This window comes from Schistocerca serialis, chromosome 1 (genome assembly GCF_023864345.2).
Source record: "Schistocerca serialis cubense isolate TAMUIC-IGC-003099 chromosome 1, iqSchSeri2.2, whole genome shotgun sequence".
In the NCBI taxonomy this organism is placed as follows: Eukaryota; Metazoa; Arthropoda; class Insecta; order Orthoptera; family Acrididae; genus Schistocerca; species Schistocerca serialis.
In genome coordinates, this window is record NC_064638.1 from 326854819 (window position 1) to 326861355 (window position 6537).

At 47.6% G+C, this 6537-nt stretch overlaps 1 pseudogene; it reads right to left on the reverse strand.

Moving 5' to 3' along the window:
• Nucleotides 1-1488: 1488 nt before the first annotated feature.
• On the reverse strand, nt 1489-1606 carry LOC126426259 (5S ribosomal RNA; annotated as a pseudogene).
• Nucleotides 1607-6537: the final 4931 nt, after the last annotated feature.

Sequence of the window (6537 nt, forward strand, 5' to 3'; positions counted from 1 at the left end):
CATATGGGATATGAAATGAAATTTATGACTGGACTGACGATATTTTAGTAGTGAGGACGTAGCATGTGATCGACGTCTAAGTAACTTCGGTCCTGCACCCGGGAAGTGTGTCGGTACTCTTGTTATCTACGTACATTAATAACCTGACAGACAACATTACGCGGTCCAGTAACGCTAGTGTTCCCACCGCCTAGATTCGACGTCAACGTGCAATCACCACAGACGGCGGGTGGCTGCACTAGCGGGGGAAGATACATAAAGCTTGTCCGGGGAACGCGGAAACAGTAGAGCCGCTGTCGTCCAACAGGGCGTGATCATTGGCTTTTGTGCCATTTCCGAAACGGCGGTTTGCAAACTGTTCGCATTCGGCCGTGGTGAAGGCATACCGGAGTGGAGGCAACTTGGAGCACCATGGGTCATAGTTGACAGGAGTAAAAGACGGTGGCGGCCATGTGCACGAGCGAATAGATGCGCAACTCTTCAACAACTGACCGCCCAAGGAGCCGGCCAGGGTGGCCGAGCGGTGCTAGGCGCTACAGTCTGGAACCGCGCGACCGCTACGGTTGCAGGTCCGAATCCTGCCTCGGGCATGGATGTGTGTGATGTCCTTTGGTTAGTTAGGTTTAAGTAGTTCTAAGTTCTAGGGGACTGATGACTTCAGATGTTAAGTCCCATAGTGCTCAGAGCCATTTGAACCATTTTTTGACCCAAGGGGCTACCAACAGTACCTTCTCAACGACCGTTCGGCGAAGGTTGTTGCGTATGGGTCGCTGGAGTAAGCACCTCGTTCGGGAACCCATGCTTACTGCTGTTCATCGGCGCTGAAGACAGGAATTTGCATACCAGTACCAGAACTGGTCGTCCACTGAGTAGCGAAAAGTGGCCTTTACAGAAGAATAACGTTTCATGCCCCATCGGACAGATGACAGTAATCGTGTACAGTTGAATCGTCCGAAATCAAACACCCTTCAACAATCGCTAGAAGGGTTGACGCTTGAGGGTATCCCCTGGGTGATCTCGACATACTGGAGTATACAACGGATCAACACAAGTATGTATCTATGCTTGGGAACCATTTCCACCCCTACATGCAGTTTGTTTCTCGTCGAAGTGATGGTAACTAACAACAGGACAATGCAAGGAGTCACACAGCCCACAGTGTACGTGTATGGTTCGAAGAGAATCACCATGAGTGGTGGCCACCAGATTCTCCGGATTTAATCTCAAGCTACCTCAGACTTGTCTCAGATGATGCAATTAACTATTAAAAAAAGCAAGCACTCCGCCTTCCGGCCACAAGTGGCCCTTTGGCACCCTCCGACCGCCGTGTCATTCTCAGCCGAGGATGCGGATAGGAGGGGCGTGTGGTCAGCACACTGCTGTCCCAGTCGTCATGATGGTTTTTTTTTTTTTTTTTTACCAGAGCCGCTACTATTCGGTCAAGTAGCTCCTCAATTGGCATCACAAGGCTGAGGGCAACCCGAAAAATGGCAACAGCGCATGGCGGCCCGGATGGTCACCCATCCAAGTGCCGGCCACGCCCGACAGCCCTTAACTTCGGTGATCTGACGGGAAACGGTGTATCCACTGCGGCAAGGCCGTTGCCAACTATTAAAAAGCTGTACGATTATCCACTCGTACCTTGATAATATTTCAAATTAGTGTAGAGATTGACAAATTTCTTGAAACGTAAAAAATGAAAAATTGTGCACTTTAATAAACACAGAAAAGCAGTATCCTACGAGTAAAAATCAGTGAGCCACCATTAGAATCAGTGAACTCATACAAAAACTTTGATGTAATAATCTTAGGGATATGACACGGAATGATCATGTAGATTCAGTCGTACGCAGGACGGACGGCAGTCAATCTACAAAGGAGACTGCACTTTAAAATCACTTGCTCGTCCCATATTAGAGTATTGTTCTGATGCGTAGGATCAGTACCAAATGGGACTAACGGAGGGTATTGAACGCATGGAAAGAAAGGCAGGGTTATTAGATTCACGAGAGAGCTCCACGGAAAATCAGAAAAGTCTGAATTGCCACAGGCTCGAAGATGGATACCAGCTATCCCACAGAAGCCTACTTACAAAGTTACAAAAATGGTTCAAATGGCTCTGAGCACTATGGGACTTAACTTCTGTGGTCATCAGTCCCCTAGAACTTAGAACTACTTAAACCTAACTAACCTAAGGACATCACACACATCCATGCCCGAGGCAGGATTCGAACCTGCGACCGTAGCAGTCGCGCGGTTCCGGACTGAGCGCCTTAACCGCGAGACAAACAAAGTTACAGGAACCGGTATTAAGTGAAGAAGTGAAGATAGATGCATTTCAGATCGATCCAGCAGGTAATGCGAAAATCAGATTTGTCTAATTGCGTGGGACACAAAGGTAATAAAACAGTCGTTCTTCTCGTGTTCCATACTCGACTGGTACAAGAAGAAACCTAAACATGAGGTACAATGCTAAGTATCCTCTTCCATGATCTTCACAGCGATTTGCGGGTTTTGTATGTACACTACTGGCCATTAAAATTACTACACCAAGAAGAAATGCAGATGATAATGGGTATTTATTGGACAAATATATTATACTAGAACTGACATGTGATTACGTTTTCACGCAATTTCGGTGCATAGATCCTGAGAAATCAGTACACAGAACAACCAACTCTGGCCGTGATAACGGCCTTGATACGCCTGGACATTGAGTCAAACAAAGCTTGGATGGGGTGTACAGGTACAGCTGCTCATGCAGCTTCAACACGATACCACAGTTCATCAAGAGTAGTGACTGGCGTATTGTGACGAGCCAGTTGCTCGGCCACCATTGACCAGACATTTTCCATTGGTGAGAGATCTGGAGAATGTGCTGGCCAGGGCTGCAGTCGAACATTTTCTGTATCCAGAAAGCCCCGTACAGGACCTGCAACATGCGATCGTGCATTATCCTGCTGAAATGTAGGGTCTCGCTGGGACCGAATGAAGAGTAGAGCCACGGGTCGTAACACATCTGAAATGTAACGTCGACTGTTCAAAGTGCCGTCAATGCGAACAAGAGGTGACCGAGACGTGTAACCAATGGCACCGCATACCATCATGCCGGGTGATACGCCAGTATGGCGATGACGAATACACGCTTCCAATGTGAGTTCACCGCGATGTCGCCAAACACGTATGCGACCATCATGATGCTGTAAACAGAGCCTGGATTCATCCGAAAAAATGACGGTTTGCCATTCGTGCACCCAGGTTCGTCGTTGAGTACACCATCGCAGGCGCTCCTGTCTGTGATGCAGCGTCAAGGGTAACCGCAGCCATGGTCTCTGATAGTCCATGCTGCTGCAACCATTGTCTAATTGTTCGTGCAGATGATTGTTGTCTTGCAAACGACCCCATCTGTTGACTCAGGGATCGAGACGTGGCTGCACGATCCGTTACAGCCATGCGGATAAGATGCTTGTCATCTCGACTGCTAGTGATACGAGGCCGTTGGGATCCAGCACGGCGTTCCGTATTACCCTCCTGAACCCACCGATTCCATATTCTGCTAACAGTCATTGGATCTCGACCAACGCGAGCAGCAATGTCGCGATACGATAAACAGCAATCGCGATAGGCTACAATCCGACCTTTATGAAAGTCGGAAACGTGCTGGTACGCATTTCTCCTCCTTACACGATGCATCACAACAACGTTTCACCAGGCAACGCCGGTCAACTGCTGTTTGTGTATGAGAAGTCGGTTGGAAACTTTCCTCATGTCAGCACGTTGTAGGTGTCGCCACCGGCGCCAATCTTAGTGAATGCTCTGGAAAGCTAATCATTTGCATAACACAGCATCTTCTTCCTGTCGTTTAAATTTCGCGTCTGTAGAACGTCATATTCGTGGTGTAGCAATTTTAATGGCCAGTAGTGTAATTGCATGGGACACAAAGTTAATAAAACAGTCGTTCTTCTCGTTTTCCACACTCGACTGATACAAGAAGAAACCTAAACATGAGGTACAATGCCAAATAGCCTCTTCCATGATCTTCACAGCGATTTGCGGGGTGTGTATGTCGAGATGTAGATCTACATGTAACTCACCTGGTTACGTATGAATAAACAAATAACAAACAGATGTATCTTTTGATGGACCTATCCTCTCCTGACACTCACCGGTAGTGATTAAGTGACACGATGGACGTCTGGACATAGATCTCAATCTTTTCCTCCACGCATGAACAGAACAGTGTATTGATGTCTGAAAGCTGTCAGTGATGTTGGCATTGCGTCCTGATCTTAGCCTGTTAAAGTTCTCCAGCAGTTGGCTGGGTCTTACTATATTGAATTCGGTGTAACTTATGCGGATAACACACAACGAATCTCTTGGATTCGGCAGCTAGGGTATTTCCGGTGGTAGCAGCATGTCAAAGTGCTGTCTGTCCGGAGGGACGGCCACCCAAACGCGGCCCCGTGGGAAATCTTGGGGTTGACGGTGGCCGCCGCCGACTCTCCGTTAAAGAGCAATCCGCCGCGCCGTAATTAATGAGGAAATTTGCGCGGTAATTGGAAGGCGAGCCGAGTGGCACCGGACCGCCAACACGCTGCGCTGCTGGCGCGTGACAGTCAGAGCCTGCAAACGAACACCGGACAATTCAAGCAGTCTGCACGTGACACAAGAGCGCAGGAGTCCGCGGACGTCGATTATATCGGAAAAATTCCTCGGGATGTGTGGTCAGCTCTTTATACGCTTTATCGGTATTCATGCAACAGCATGCTCACCCAATATGTTCCAAAACGCCGTGCATAAAATAGGGGTTGTCCGGCTCTCGTACCTCGGGTTCTACTGGCAATAAAGAACTGCTTCTATCTGTCGTCCCTCCAAGCTCTGTTCGTACAATCACTCACTTAATTCACTTTCTGGCGTGGTATCGCTTCCTTGGTGGATTGCATATCTTTTGTTTATTTAGCTCTGAATTTTGTTTCAATCTCCTGATATCCTCTTCTGTTTCTGTGGCAGCTATGACTAACTTGTTTGATGGCTTCATTTTCTTGATTCTTATCTTTTCTTTCTTCGGGTCAATTAGTTATGTCAGATGTGTCTGCATTTCCTTTGAGTCTCTCCTGTCCTTGAATTTGATGAATAGTGTGCTACCTCACTTGGCTTGCTGGTCTCAATCTTTCATTTTGTGGCGACCGTCTGAAAGAGTGGAACAGTGGCTGCCACACCATTGCACGAAACTTCTTGTTTTTGTTTTCTTACCTAAGATTGTCATTTTCTTTTTTTAATTGTTCTGCATACCAGGCAGTTCTGCTTGTGGTAATGCCCAATGTTTAAAAACGCGCGAAAATGTTTGGACGCCAAATTTTTGGGAAAAGGTAGACTGCGGCAGATGGAAATTCACTTTTCCGTCAGAGTTTTTTAAATAAACAGGATCATATTCGCATTTTTTGTGCTCCGATAGGAGCATTTTTCCGCTGATACACTGATGAGCCAAAACGTTATGAAGACTTCATACCCAGAGTTGGAATGCAGCCTGTAGATGTTTCGGACAAGTGACGCGGTGAAGAAAGAATATAAGACGCGCAGAGACAAATGGGAAATCATTCTAGCAACGATACGGACCTCAATATGGGAGAATTCTGCTCATGTAAGCGTCCTCAATAAGGTCCAGATTGATATGCCCTGGGACCTGGGAACGAACGTCTTGAAAATGGTGAGCTGGTCGGCTGCTGGCGTACTGCTGTCGTTAACATCTATGAGAAGAGGTTGAAGGACGACGAGATGTTGGACAGACATACCACATCACAGAGCTTGGAAGTCAATGACTTGTCCTTTCTGCAAAGCATCTGCCGACAAAGTACAGTGGTGGTGCAAGTACTAATGTTTTGGAGCACACCGTTCAGCGAACAATGTTGAACACGGAGTTCCACCCACATGATCCCTAGGTGTTCCCATATTGGAACAACGACATCATCAATTACGTTTGCAGTGAGCACAGGATCAGCGAGACTGGACAGTAGTCAATGGAAATATGTCATCTGGTAGGATAAAACACACTTCTTCACACACCAGGTCGTCAGTCTTGTCCAATTATGCCGTCAGCCAGGCGACAGGCTAATGGCTACACGATGCATGCATCGCTGCACGGTTACAGGCTGATGGGGGCAGTATTATGCTATGGCTGGAGGGAGGGGACGGGGACATTCTCTTGGGCTTCCATGGGACATATAATGGTTAAAATGGCTCTGAGCACTATGGGACTTAACTTCTGAGGTCATCAGTCCCCCAGAACTTAGAACTACTTAAACCTGACTAACCTAAGGACATCACACACATCCATGCCCGAGGCAGGATTCGAACCTGCGACCGTAGTGGTCGCGCGGTTATAGACTGTAGCGCCTAGAACCGCTCGGCCACTGTGGCCGGCATGGGACGTATAATATAATCGATGGCACCATCATGACAACTATGGACTACGTGAACTTTGTTGCGGACCACCTCCATCCCATCATGCTTGTTGTCATCCCAAATGGTGAGGACGGC